This window comes from Molothrus aeneus, chromosome 7 (genome assembly GCF_037042795.1).
Source record: "Molothrus aeneus isolate 106 chromosome 7, BPBGC_Maene_1.0, whole genome shotgun sequence".
In the NCBI taxonomy this organism is placed as follows: Eukaryota; Metazoa; Chordata; class Aves; order Passeriformes; family Icteridae; genus Molothrus; species Molothrus aeneus.
Genome location: NC_089652.1, coordinates 28908735 through 28922868, shown reverse-complemented (window position 1 = coordinate 28922868; position 14134 = coordinate 28908735). Strand labels below are relative to the sequence as shown.

The window sequence follows — 14134 nt, the reverse complement described above, 5'->3', positions numbered from 1 at the left end:
CTATTATCATTGGGGTCCTTTTTCCTCACGACTGATCTTCCAAATGCTGTAGGACCTTTTTCAATCTGCAGTCAGACTTTTCCCCCAGCCCGTGCTCTTCCCTTCTCAGAAGTCCAAGGCAGCTATCTGGCCTGGTCACTGGCAATGCATGGGGCCCAACAACACCACAGCACTCCCTTGCAAACACATCTCTTCTTTTTCCTCACAAGGAGAGAGGAGACAGAATAAAAGGACATGTCAAGTCAAGTCTGTGAAGCTTTTAGCATAACTTTTCAAGGGACACAGTAGTATTAATCCTCAGAAAAAGTGGTTTGGGTATAATATAGAAATTGTAAAACTGTTAAGACTCCAAAGAAATATTCCCAGTGCACAAACACACAGGAGGATTTTCACTGCATTCTACCTCTTTAACATCTTAAAACAAGATGATAATAAGATCCATCTCCTACATATTCAGTGGAAAACAGTACTATAAAGCTTATAACTAGATTTCTGGGCTGGAACAAGGACAGGAATATACTTCAAAGGAGGCACACTGGATGGATGTATTTGGAGAGTTTGCTAACTTGAACAGTCTCAACATAGTGCCAGACAGGAGCACTCAGAGACAGCAAGCTTGGTCCTCTGCCTTAATATTACTGGCACATCCAGAGCACACTGCATACAACAGCCAGTGCAAAGGAAAACAAGGGAGACCAGGCACTTCCAAACACTGTCAGGAATACAGATATTTTTATTCTCCTTTTACCTACTGCTGAAAGGTCAGACATCTGATCCTTTCATAACTAATGCCAAAGAAAAGGCTGTAAAAGAAGCTTTGTTGGGGGTGCTACCACCTCTTGCCTTTTGGAACAAGTGTTGAGACAAGGAAGCAAATCAGAAAGCAATGAATAGAAAGGGGTTTGTGTTTTGTGTTATTTTTCCTTTTTTCCTTGCAAAGCTTTAGAGGATACTTCAGGAACTTCTGCCAAATCACTGATCCCTGTTATCCTGAACACACTTTCCCAAGGATTTCTTCAAACACTTGACAAAGAGATGCAGGAGCCATACAGACACGTGGAGAGCCCCAAGAGAGGACAAGTAACAGCTAAGTGCCATCTGTCTTTTCTGATATAAATAAATAAATACACCACCACCATCCATTGCAACCACAGCAAGGCACAGAGAATATCAGCTTCATTTCAACTCCCCTCACCACTGCCAACCTGCCAACTTACCTAATTTGATGTAAAACAGTAAGTTAATACTTATTGATAAAACCTGTTTCAGTAAGCAGAACAGGAATGTCCTAGAAGACTGAAATCTTCTGTTTATGAACCTGAAGTCTTAGACACAAACAGATGCAACTTAGCTGTAGAGCTAAGGCAGTGTGATACCTTGGCACCCTTGATTATATACCACCATGACTAGAAGTTTAGCCTGCATTAAAACAGATATTCCAGGTAGGGAACCAAGAAATGTCAATACAGGCTGGAGTCTGTCTGCTGAAGGTTTGCAGCCTCTCCAGGCCTGTGAGGTGCAGAGAAGCAGTGCAGGGAGCAGGCAGTACTGCCACCCACTCCCATCAGCACATGATGCCTAAGCGTGTGTGTGTAAAAAAATGCTCCAAAACACCCCAAACTCCCACTGTACTGCCTCTGGAGACTTCACAGCAGGTTTTCAGTAGAAGAAGAAATGGCAATGATTCCCCAGATTTTTCTGGTGGACACAGTCATGGTCACTGATCCTGAGGACTATTCCCAGGCTGGGAATGCTTTCTGATTCTTTCCCTGGAACAAGCAGTTATTCACTACCAGCTCTATCCACAATCCTTGTAACTAGACCAAATTTCCAACAAGCTTAGTACATTTTCAAGTATGAAACTGATGGGAAAGAGGGATGGAAAGGGAGGAAAGGAAGAAGAATAATCACAGAATACTTATGTTCAAAACACATCAACATGTAATCACTCTTACACCAATAATACAAAATTCCAAACAATGCTCTTTATTAGAAAGACAATTTCCCCACTTCATTCATCAGACAGGCATGTAAACTCCTGTATGAAATATGAAAGTGCAAAGGTGGATGTCCATTTTCAATTGTAGTGCAGGAAACATACAAATGGGCAGTATTTATAATTTTGAGAAAATCCAACTCTATTTCAAGAGTGTTGGTGACATTCTTGAAGAAATAACTCTACTTGCAATTTTTTTCTTTAATGTGATAAATGGTACCAACTACAAGATCTGTGGGTCTTTAGTCTCATCTACACAATTTGATTCCCCCAGCACAGTGATAACTCCACATTGCTCTGATTTTCTGCAGAAAATTAGCACCTGAATCACAGAATTTCTAGGTTGGAAGAGACCTTTAAGATCATCGAGTCCAACCCTGTTCTAACACCTCAACTAGATCATGGCACCAAGTGCCACATCCAGTCTTTTTTTAAACACATCGAGGGATGGTGACTCCACCACCTTCCTGGGTAGATGATTCCAGTATTTGACCACTCTCTCTGTGAAAAACTTCCTCCTTAATTCCAGCCTGTATCTCCCTTGGTGCAGCTTGAGACTGTGTCCTCTTGTTCTGTCTGTTGTTGCCCGGAGAAAGAGACCGACCCCCAGCTCAGCACAGTCACCCTTCAGGAAGTTGAAGAGGGTGATAAGGTCACCCCTGAGTCTCCTTTTCTCCAGGCTGAACAACCCCAGCTCCCTCAGTCATTCTTCATACGGCTTGTGTTCCCAGCCCCTCACCAGCCTCGTTGCTCTCCTTTGGACACGCTCAAGCATCTCAACGTCCCTCCTAAAGTGAGGGGCCCAGAACTGGACGCAATACTCAAAGTATTTAACTATTATTTAACGGTGTTTAAACTGTTGCAAGACAGAAAGCTGCCTGCTCATCATTTCTACTTTCAGTTGCAGAGCTTGCTGCAGAGAGGGTGCCTTAGAGAGCACTTACCCTGCACAAACAGGTAGCCAGATTCTAATCAGGTACTAATATCTCAAAGAAAGAAGAGTGAGATAAGAAAACTATTTAGAGTGTAACCTCTTCAGGACAGGGACCATCTGCCATGCTGTGCTTGTTTAAGGAGCCTGCCTTGCTGAAGGTCTTCAGCTGAATATATTCATACTACAATCTTCAGCTACCTGGAATAAATTCCAATAAATTACTTTTCAGGAAACCATAAATGCAAATCCAGGGAATTAAAAATAATGAGTAATAATGGTCTGCAAAACCAAAACTGAACATGGATGTGAAAGCACAAAAGGCTAACATAATTGTGGGGCAATTTATTTAAAAAAAAAAAAAGTTGCATTATCCAAATATTTCCAGCTATTGACAGCATCCTAAAAAATTGGCCTAGACATAATGATGCTCTGATAAACTCTGGTGAGGCAATCTGGGACAATCTGTCATTTCTGACAGTCAGTCATTTTTCTTCAGTTACCTCAGCATAGATTGAGGAAATGATGTGAGGCTCCTTTTGAATGGACCAGCCATGCTTATTAACTTTATTGCTTAAAAGCAACAACTCCAACCCTTCCCAATTTAGCAATTGATCGGGAAAAGCATCAGTAGCAATCAAGCTTCCTCCATATTTTCCAAGCAAGACATGCCTTATTCCTGGCTCCCAAGATGATACATCAATACACATATCTATTACACACAAGTAACCACTTTAGTATGGCAATTAATGTTGATTGTGCTGCTTAATTTTTTCCGGTATTGATATTTGACCAGAAACTGGAAAAAACACTCAAATCAAGGTATTTGGACAATCCATCAGCCTTTTGGCTGTGCTCATCTGGACTAGATTTGCAATGGTGAACAGAAATTGTTTGATAGTTGATAAGTCATTTCAGTTGCTCCACTGCTTTTAAGCAAAGACCATCTTCTAAGTCTAATAAAAATACCCAAGAATATTTGTGAAAATAATACTTATGATCTGGATTAAAAAAAAAAAGGACACAATTGAAACTCAGAAGCAGATGTGATAATTTTGTAAAAATAAATGCCTCTATTTTGGTTTCTAGGGTACTTTCATAAGGTTATTTTCTCAAATTTCCTCTTTAATTCAGGCACGCTCTAAATTGTATTTTCTTTGGCAAGAGCTGGGTTGCTGGGTACCAAATGAATTTAAGGACTTCATGCTTTCTGATTAATCTTCCAGATACCTATTGATTATGTGTATTTTTCATCCTTATGGTTTGGCCCAAGCTTCTGGTGTTTGGAAGCTTCAGCACTTGATTAGCTGAAATAACATAATATCTCCATTCCCATTTTGCAGTCATGAGTTAATGATGAAGCAGCACATTTAGCATTCCTGTTGGACCACTAAAAGCCCAGATCTGACATGTCCAGCATCTCATTCTAAATATGATTTGTTAACAGGGAGAGCAAGGTCTCTTTTAAGGCAGGTCAGCATAACCTTGTCAGGAGACACTGTCAGAATAACAAGTAGCTCTTCAGGCATCAATACATGGGAGCAAAATCTGCAGGAAATTAATTATTTTTGAGATCACCCTTCCTTTGATAAATGTGGCTGTAGTCAGCCAATTGGTTCCCACGCTGAGGGTGGAAAAGGGGGAGGGAGAGGAGAAAAGCAGGTATGTAAAAGCTTCCAAGCACAAACTGTTATCCCAAAGGCCTCATTTCATATGAGAACTTACTAACTCTGCTGCCTAGCTTCCATATCAAAATGCACCAAGGATCACTTCAGTGATTTATGTGTTAATATTTTTGATTAATTGCAAATTTTTATTCACTTTGTGTGTGGTTTATTTACTCAGCTTGGAAATAAAACCAGACAGAGAGGCTTATAATCAGCATCACTTACAGACTTTCATTCTTTGGTTTCACATCACCACGTTGAGCCTGAACTTCACCTTGTCAATAGAAACAGTCAGTACCTGTATTCATAATTTACTTTTCAGTACATTTAAAGGACCAGATAAAGCAATTTTTAGTAGACCTGTTTGCCAAGCACTCCTGAACTAGCATTATTTATTAAAATCCTTTGCTCTACTTAATACTTCTCAGCAAATGGTACCTTGCTTATTATCCCAATTAAGAAATGTGCTCCTGTGCTGTCATTCTGAGCTGTCACCCACATCCCCAGTGACAGTGGCTGCTCAGCAGCATGAGACAGACTATCTTTTCAAAGATCCTGGGACACTCGTGACTCCTAATCCTCACATCTCCCTTCTGTGCTGCTATATCAGACACCAGGGGAGGAACTTAGTGATGCACAACCCAAGAGCACCATCACTCTGCATGCAATTCACAGCAAGCTCCCACCAGAGAACTTCAGCTACCTAAAGGACTGTAGGAGGACAATCATCATCCTAGATTTTCCTTCTTACATTTTTTAACTTGGTTTCACAATGGTTTTTTGCAATTAGAGAAGAAACAGCCACCCAGACTCCACTTCCAATTAATCCTTTCTTCTTACTGTGACCTAAATTTGTTTATTCTCTTTCAGCACTGGAAAGGAATTGCTCATTGTCACTTTTCTTTTTTAAAAAGAGAGAGATAAAAAATCAAAGCCAGTTTCACAGTGGCTGGAGCTGGGCATAAAGCAGTGATCTTGAGAAATTTCAGTGACATGTTATAAAAAGACTTGGAGCCAGTGAGGTCCAGGCAAAGACAAACCTCCTGTCTCTGGTTTCCAGCCACTGCTCTTGAGGGACATGAGGTGTGTCTGTGAATGGCACAAGAATGCAGATGTGTGGGCTGCACAACATCCACGTTCAACCCCTGCCTCTGGCCCCAAGACAACGGGAAGGGAACAGAAAGGCAGAAAAATCCCATAAACTGCAGCAGGAGCTAACTGGTGCCAGATGGGTCCTCCTGATACTCTCAAGCAAGTAACTCATTTTGATATTCAATTTTTACATCTAAGAAAATTCCAAGCAAATCTGTTGTAAAATGATGTAAGGTAGGAAGAACAGACACCAGCTAGGTGTAAGAAAAGCTTTTTCCAATATGTAACCATGATTCCATGAGGGCCTGGGGGGTCGTTCTGAGAGGTTCAGATCCCACTGGCATCTCTGTCAGGGTTCAGCAGGGCTGTGTTGAGCTCTCTTCTACCCAGGTAAAAATCCTGATCTGCATTGTTACAACCCAGACCAGAACTGGGACCCAAAGCTCTGCAAGCATTTGGCCTCCTATTTAATTGAGCAAATAAACACTATTTGAGAAGCTTCCTGTCTTCATTCAAATAGCAAAGATATAAAACACAGCTGTGTCCAAAAAATGATCGCAGCTGTTAAAGCCAAGTCTGGAGGACAAATGCTATAATTTTTCACATTCCTGTTAAGTTTCTGCTGGCAAATGATGCCTTCATCTAAACCCATTTGCCCTCTTCCCCTTTTGTTGCTGCACATCTACTATATTTGGATCAATATCTGGCAGGTCTTCCTTGAAACAGCTGCCGAGATAAATATGAAATTAATCAGGGCTTTGTTTTTTTGGTAAAGCAGGGCTACATTTAAAAATTTGTTACTACAACAAAGAAATATTTGAACAGTAAGTACCATTCAACTCTCTCTTGAGCATTTAAAGTCTTGCATTTGAGATGATTTAGCAGAAACAAAACAAAAATGCTTTACCAAATGAAAATTATATGTTATTGAAATTTGCTAGAAAAAATAAATATTAGGGTTGTGTTGAAATAGAAACACACCATTCTTGAAAAGGTTTGGATGAGCAGAGGCTATTGGAAGCAAGTTTGAAGATTAAAATCCGTTGGATTCCAGAGGAGAAATAGATGTATAAGAAACATATATATAAACTCCTAAGATTCAGAAAATAAATGGATCTTTCTGCCTGTACTATGAGTTTTTTTCACAGTTCAAGCAAGGAGACCATGAAGGTTGTTTCACATGTTGTCATGGGCAAGTTTAGTCTATGGTCAGCACTGCCAGATTTTCACATGAGGAAAGGGATACTTCATCTGGGCAACGAGTGTTCGGGCTCTCAGACACGGCATCCTAATTTATCAGTTTTCAACATCAGTGACTTAACAAGTGAGTGAATGGTGCAGGGTGAACAGCTCCAGGAATTCCAGTCAGTGCCATAAAACAGTCACCTCAGAGTGGAAAGCCTCCAGATTGCAAATACATACATTTCCTTGAAACACGTTGTGGGAGGCAGAGAAACCCACAGGGGAAAGACCTTTACAGCACAGAGAAGCCTGCAAACATGTTCAGCTCATGCAAAGAATGATTAATGTAGGTCTAGACAGTCAACAGCAGCACCTGGTAAAATCCAATAATGTCCACAGGCAGACACCGTGCCAAATTCCTTCCTGATGCAGGCAGGTTTGACTACTCTGCGACTTGCACGTTTGATCCAGAGCTTGACTGAGCTCAGAGGTGACAAGAGGAAAAAAACCTCTTCAAAGATGGTAAAATCACTTTTTCTACACAGCACTGACATCTCCTGCAGTAAGCACTCGTCAGTTCCCATACCCTGCTCCTGGCAGGGAAGGAGAGCAATGCACACCCATTTACTGAGGAACTGTAATTAAAATAAGGAGCTACGGAGAGAAGATGAGATGCTACACGTCAATTCAAAGTAAGACATTTCATGATGAGTGCAGGTTCTCATGAAAGTATTACTGAATTTAAAACTGAAAAAAGGCTTTTATAAGAGCAAAATATTCTGGTTTACCCTTTAAGATGATTTCTTTGTCATTTTTTCCCTTTTTTTGATCAGTCTACTTTGAATTTTATCAAAAAACTTTGAATTTTATCAAAATATTTTGACTGACATAACATTTTAGAGGTATGTTTCTAGGAAATTTCTAAATATTTTAGATTTTTCCTCACTTAAAAACTTGCACTTCAAAATAGCAGATTCTTCCACAACTGTCTTAGCTTCTGCCCATTTGCAGTGCAGAGTTTTGCAGCATGAGATTTGCATGAGCATGAGCATTTGCAATTAGCATGAGATTTGCTTTGCACTCAATGTCTTCTAAGCAAAAATGGCATAACTACTCCTTAAGACATATAGGATTTTTTTCCAGAATCCACAGACATAAGGGGAAACACTGGATTCCAGTGCATCTGTCAGGAGGCATGGTTGAAACCCAGAAACATGGGTCCATGGTCCATGGGTGTGCTTAGATACTCTACAAGAATTTCAATTCTCTTTAGAGCTGCACAGTTAAAAAGCTGATGCTTCTTTTTTTTCCCTGGGCTGGACACTGAGGACTGACCATGACTAATAAATGAGTGGTACTCGTTTTTTTTTTTTCTTTTTGAGCTCCACCCATACACAAACAAAGCAGGTTTTTGTAGGCACAATGATTTACCTAAAATAGTTCACTTATCAGATAGATGCTTCCTGCCATGCCAGGCTGGGTGAACACTGCCTGTTGTATTACATCCAGAAGGACTTGCTCTGAAGCTACAAAATCAATCTATGCTTTAAGATACACTTGTAAAATCAATTTTTGTGTATTCATTCAAACAGCAGACTTTACTCATTCTTTCAAAAAACTACCACGATGGCATTGAGAGTGGAAAAAGTCCTTTTTACAGAGTCCTCAGGAGACAGGGGAAACTGATGAGTTATTTCCAACCCAGCTCCAAAACCTCTAGCTCACATCCAATTTATTCTGAATCTGCCTCCTAGAAAGGCCAGGCTCTCTCACTGTGTCTAGCAAGAGGGGCAAAGCCATGCCAATGAAGCCATGGATGTGAGGTATCATCCCTTTTTATGTGTGGAGACATAAATGTGGGGGAGATCAAAATCACTGGAGCTGACTGAGCACAAAGAGGTTGATAACTCAGTATTTCAAAGGTAGTAGAAGACCAAAAGACACTGTTTACACCCAGAGTGAGAAAGCTGAATCTAAAAAGCTTCTGGAAAGCAAAAATGAATCCAACAGTCAAAACCCTGGCAATAAATGTGAGGTGAGTCAATAAACCCCAGGTGAGTCACTCTCTGAGCTACCATTCTCTGAGTGTCTTCCCAAGATCACTTGAGGTATTTCTCCAGCCTCAGATACTCTCATCTTTGCAGGAGACTGAGCTCCTCAGGTGCTAGTGTGTCTCCTCAGGTGCCAGTGTGTCTCCTCAGGTTTAGCATCCATCATGCCAGGCACTGTCCCACACTGATGGGAACTCACACATTGCTGTCACGGCAATGCAGTTTTAATGTTGCTTCCCTTACAATCCTGAACTTTCAGCACGTTGCAAATAATTTCAGTTCTCCATCAGTATCTCTGCCTATCAGTCAGCAATAACTGGAAAAACCAGAGGAACTCTTTTATCAGCTAAAGCAGGTTCAAATAAATGTTCTGAAAAGTAATTGCCCAGTTTCAACTGCCTGCTCCCTTTTCCTTATTAGCTATATTGCTTCTCTATCAAAAGCACAATAAAACTTCACTGGCAAATCCATCTACAAGTGCCACATGTGAATGATCATCAACCTATTCATCTCAGGAACTACATACCCTAGGTGGTGCTTTTCCTGCTGACAGACCTGAAAATTATATTGACAAATTAACATATGCCAGGTCAGTAATGATAGGAATCTGCTAGTCAGAGAACTTACAATTTATTGCAGATGTCAGCAAGCCCACAGTAATGAAAATCAGAGAGAGCAGATTCTTGAAATACTGCACCTAAGGATATTGGCCTAATACTGAGCCACTCATTTGGCCTGGAATAGGCACATGAAACACACATCAGGCCACATCTATTCCACCAGACTAATGGGTTTCCTACCTGTGAGTTAAACTAATGCCAGTATTACATCCTGTGCAGAAATGGGCCCAGTGTGGTGGGTTTCTGTAGCAAGTTGAACAACCATAGCTACCCCTTCCCCACTCTGCCAGAAACAACTGCAAGGATCAACAGAATCCATTTCAGAGCTGCTCTGCAAACCTCAGTGTCTCACACTGGACACATTCCCCAGTTTAAGAAAAGCCTGTGGCATGAGTCCCTGATACTGAGGTAACACAAATACATGTAGCTATTTTCCTTGCAATTACAGCTTCACAAGTTATGCTTTTTTTTTTACACTTGGCTGGAGCACTGTAGTCCAAGGGATGAGACTGAGTCAGGTGAACCTTGTTGTTGAACCTTGTTGGGTTATTCATCCCCTTCTTGTGCATGATACCACACTTCTCTTTGTTGAAGCCATTGCATTCTTCCATTGAATATATTGTATCTACCACATCTTCACAGGGAAGATCCATAATTGCAGAAAAATTACAAATAGTTGTGGCCACCTCAGAGTTAATTTTAAAAAGCTTAAGAGAGATCAGTTAATAATCTAAGCATGTGCTTATTTATCCAGGCTGGGATATATTCTCTGTTACACGTGCTGATTTTATATAGGAATCATTTATTGCTCTCTACATATGCTTATCTAATTTTACTGAATACACATGCTTTATTAAACTCACAAATGAGCCCATTTATGGGTCTATGTGAAAGTAGACCCCTTCATATTTTATTTATAAGTGTGACAATAGAATGGCATTGACATAGAACATCCATTTAATTCAGAGGATTTAGAGTTGTCCTAGACTTTTCTATTTTTTTGCCAGAATCAAAGCTTCTGGGTTTTTTAATTAGATTTCTAGCCCATCTGCTTGCAAAGATAGCCCTGACAATATAGACTAATGTACATTTGTCTTGTTGAGTCTGCAGCCAGTGGAAGAAACCATGAGACTAGAACATGAACTTGCATTCTCCATCTTATTGGGATGCTAACTGAAAACCCAGTTCTGGCAGCTGAAATACCAGAATTCTTAAATATTTCACTGCTGCCACCAATTTTGCCACCAAACCTGCAGATACAATGTTTGTCAAAGCCATGAGTTATTCACAAAAGCTCTTGCCCATTTTGATGACCATGCTGTACAATTCAGGTTGTCAATTAGGACTGGGCAAGTGCCTGGCTAAATAAACATGCCTGCAATTATAATCAAGGATTTTGCTCCTCTTGTATTGTGTGGAGTAAAAGCAGTGATCACAGCATAATCAAACTAGTACTCAAAGCCTCTAGTGGAAAAGACTGCAAAAGCACAATTACTGGTGATTTGATGTAGAACCTACCAGAGCATTAGCTTAATGCATAATTTTAAGTGCTTTATAACATAAAAATAAGGAGAACAAGTTAAAACCTCTGTTGCTATAACAGGCTTGACAAACAGCAGAGAAAACAGCTCAAATACACTCAGACTTTTTCCTACCACTTGAAAACAAAAAAGAATACTACACTAGTCTCTTATGGGGGTTATGCTATGCAAACTGCTAAAATCATCCACAAAACTAATGAATCCAAAAAAAAAAAAAACAAACTAACCAAAATTCCAAATGTAAAATAACTGTCTCAACCTTCTTTTATATAAACTCCTCTAAAATAATTGTCAATGTGTGCTTATGTCCCTTAATCAAGCCCAGGTTGTTGGTATCTGAAAGGGAAGGTAAGATTGAGTCTGGGTTTATGAGAGTGGCTGCTGCCTGAATTATCACATTGTGGGGAGGATGCATGGATGCAGTGGTATCCCAGCCCTGGGGTTTTTAAGGACAGCAATGTTCAGTGACCATGTTTCTTTAGTCCTATGGCCCGCCTGATAAAAATATCTTCCATCTGGTTTCTGTATGGTTGTGCCTCACAATAGAAGGAGCTTGATTAAGCAATTAAGATGGTGCATGAAGCACATGTTTGCACTTGCTGGATATGGATGGACACATGATCACACTTGACTGCTTTTCTGTAGGAAGATCACAGGACTTAAACAAGAATTAGCAAAAGGACACAGTAAGTAGAAGCCTGCAGGCCAGGCAGGCCTTTTACTGCTTTGGTTGACCTCTTGCATCAGTTTCCAATCTATTGTAGTAAATTAATGTGTTAGCCTGAAAAAGTATTGATATCCTCCTTTCATTTGGGACTAAGAGCTGACATGGTGAATGCATGTTTCCACCTTGATGGTTTCCTTCTTATGCCCCTGGCAACTTACACAGTGAATAAAAATCTTTATTCTGTCTTAAGATGTACGAGACTTATGGAAAAGTCTGAGAGCTTGGTAATGGCTGCCTAGAAATCCTCTCTAGTCTGTTGTCTTGAGATTCATTTGTTGCCTGATTGTGTTTGCAGAGCAGACATATATTTCAAGTTCATTCAGATTCTGTTGAAGTCAGCTGTAGCCTGGAAGAACCAACAGGGGAATCCTGTAATTTTCACAGGAGCCACACATCAAAGGTAGGAAGAACTAATGGTTCGATAAATCAATTGAGACTAACTCATAAAATTATCTCATATATTAATTTTCTTCCAAATACCTTAAAATCCACCCCAAAAATCCTGTTACATCATCTGGTGATAATGATTTCTTTGATCTTCTCTCTGCCCTATCTACCTAAAATAGTTTATCATTAGCTTTCAGAACTTGACCAATATTTGAACCTATGTGATGTGAAAAACAATTCAAAGTCAGTTGCCTCTAAAAGAGCAATGTGAACACAGCATTGACAAAATGGACTTCAGCTTCTGGAAATACTATCTTGTCACCAATTTCAAAAGCCCAGAAAGGGAGATCAAGACAGACTTGCATTGGTATTGTATCCAATACCTTCATTTGATTTATGTTGCTCAAAGTTCTGTACATTATTCAAACATTTCTGGTTTAATTTCCTAAGTGCCCCCGGGAATATAAAAAATATATAATGAGGACAACTAGCATCTTATCTGCTAAGATGAATATTTCTAAATCTAGTGTCCAAGTTAGAGCAGGTGAATTCTCAGATGGCCTCTTTCTCAAAGGTATTGAGTGGATTTTACCTAACTAAAATTTATGCCTTCTTTCTATAATTAGTAGTGCCCAACAAGTCATCGGGTAAGTGCTGCTGATGCTAATACACACAGATACAATTTAACAGTCCCTAAAACTACTGTGGTGAAGTGTCCTACAGAATTCATTCCCAAATGAAAATCCCAGGAAATCCTTTTAGCTGACCTTATTTCCATGTCACCTACATTTTATGATCCGACACTGCAAAATCATTAGGGTGGCTGTTCTGGAAAGTGAAGAGAAACTGAGATTTCCAGTAAGCCTGGTAAGTGAGGAATGATGTAACAGTTGAGGTTTGCCTTGTGAAGAGAGAAGAACAAAACCCTAAAAACCCTGCACATACTGCTTGTGTATTTGATTCCTAGCCTAACAGTTCATTAAAAAGCAGAGCTCCCAGACATTCTTCTTGTGGGTAAGATTTTTCACTATTTTCCTATGTACCTGATTTTTAATTAGATTTTGGAATGGAATTGCAGCTCCTACCCACAAATCTCCAGTGGGGAGCAAAATCTTAACTAATCTGTGATCCCAGAAATGTTTGCTTCTCCAGATGCAGTTTCTGAACTAAATTACAAATGTTGTAGAAAGAGACGAATGGAGAAATAAGGGGACATAACCACAAAATTGGATGTCATTAATCAGTGTTGTAAGAGTTTAGTTCTGTCTTTAGAACAAAAGAAAAAAAGAGATCTTAAGGAAAAAGGAACATATTGCCTACTTGAATCATTCTTAGACTAACGGTTTATTAACAAGCCATGCTTCCTATGTGCAAGATCACCCATTAGTTAATCAGATACCTTTGCAATTACTGTTCTCCCTTAAATTCTCCTTCCACTCCCTTGAATTACTGCATGGTGAAATGGTACATTTCATAATGAGACAGGTTTTCCAAGTGCATTTTCTAAGGTCAGGCAGCAACACAGTACATGGCAAATTTCCTACAGAGTGCTCCCAATTCAGGATTGGGAAAGGCAGCTTTAAGACCCTGCTTCCCAGAAATTAGAGGTCTAATCAATGCACAGTGTTAAAGGGATGTGTACTTCTGCTTATCTACATATAGATATGCAGCATATCTATAATAAAACCACTTAGGGTTTTCTATCTTCAAGATGTAAAATATCAGTTAATATGGTTTAATATCTGTTTAATATGGTTTACCAAGCAAAAATAACTTTTAATTACTAATTCTTTCAAACTAAACTTCAAAAAGTAGTATTTATTCAATCCTCAATGACAACATCCATAGCACAAGCATCTGGTTTGTCATACCCTCAAATAAATAAACAAACTATAAAGTTTAACTTATCCTTCAAGTGAAAGTTTTCTAATAATACAGCA

The 14134-nt window shown here is 39.6% G+C and overlaps 1 protein-coding gene across 3 annotated transcripts in view; it reads right to left on the bottom strand.

Annotated features, from left to right (window-relative positions):
- The window catches only part of KALRN (kalirin RhoGEF kinase), a 464957-nt gene that overhangs the window by 277336 nt on the left and 173487 nt on the right, over positions 1-14134 (bottom strand). The window lies entirely within an intron of this gene.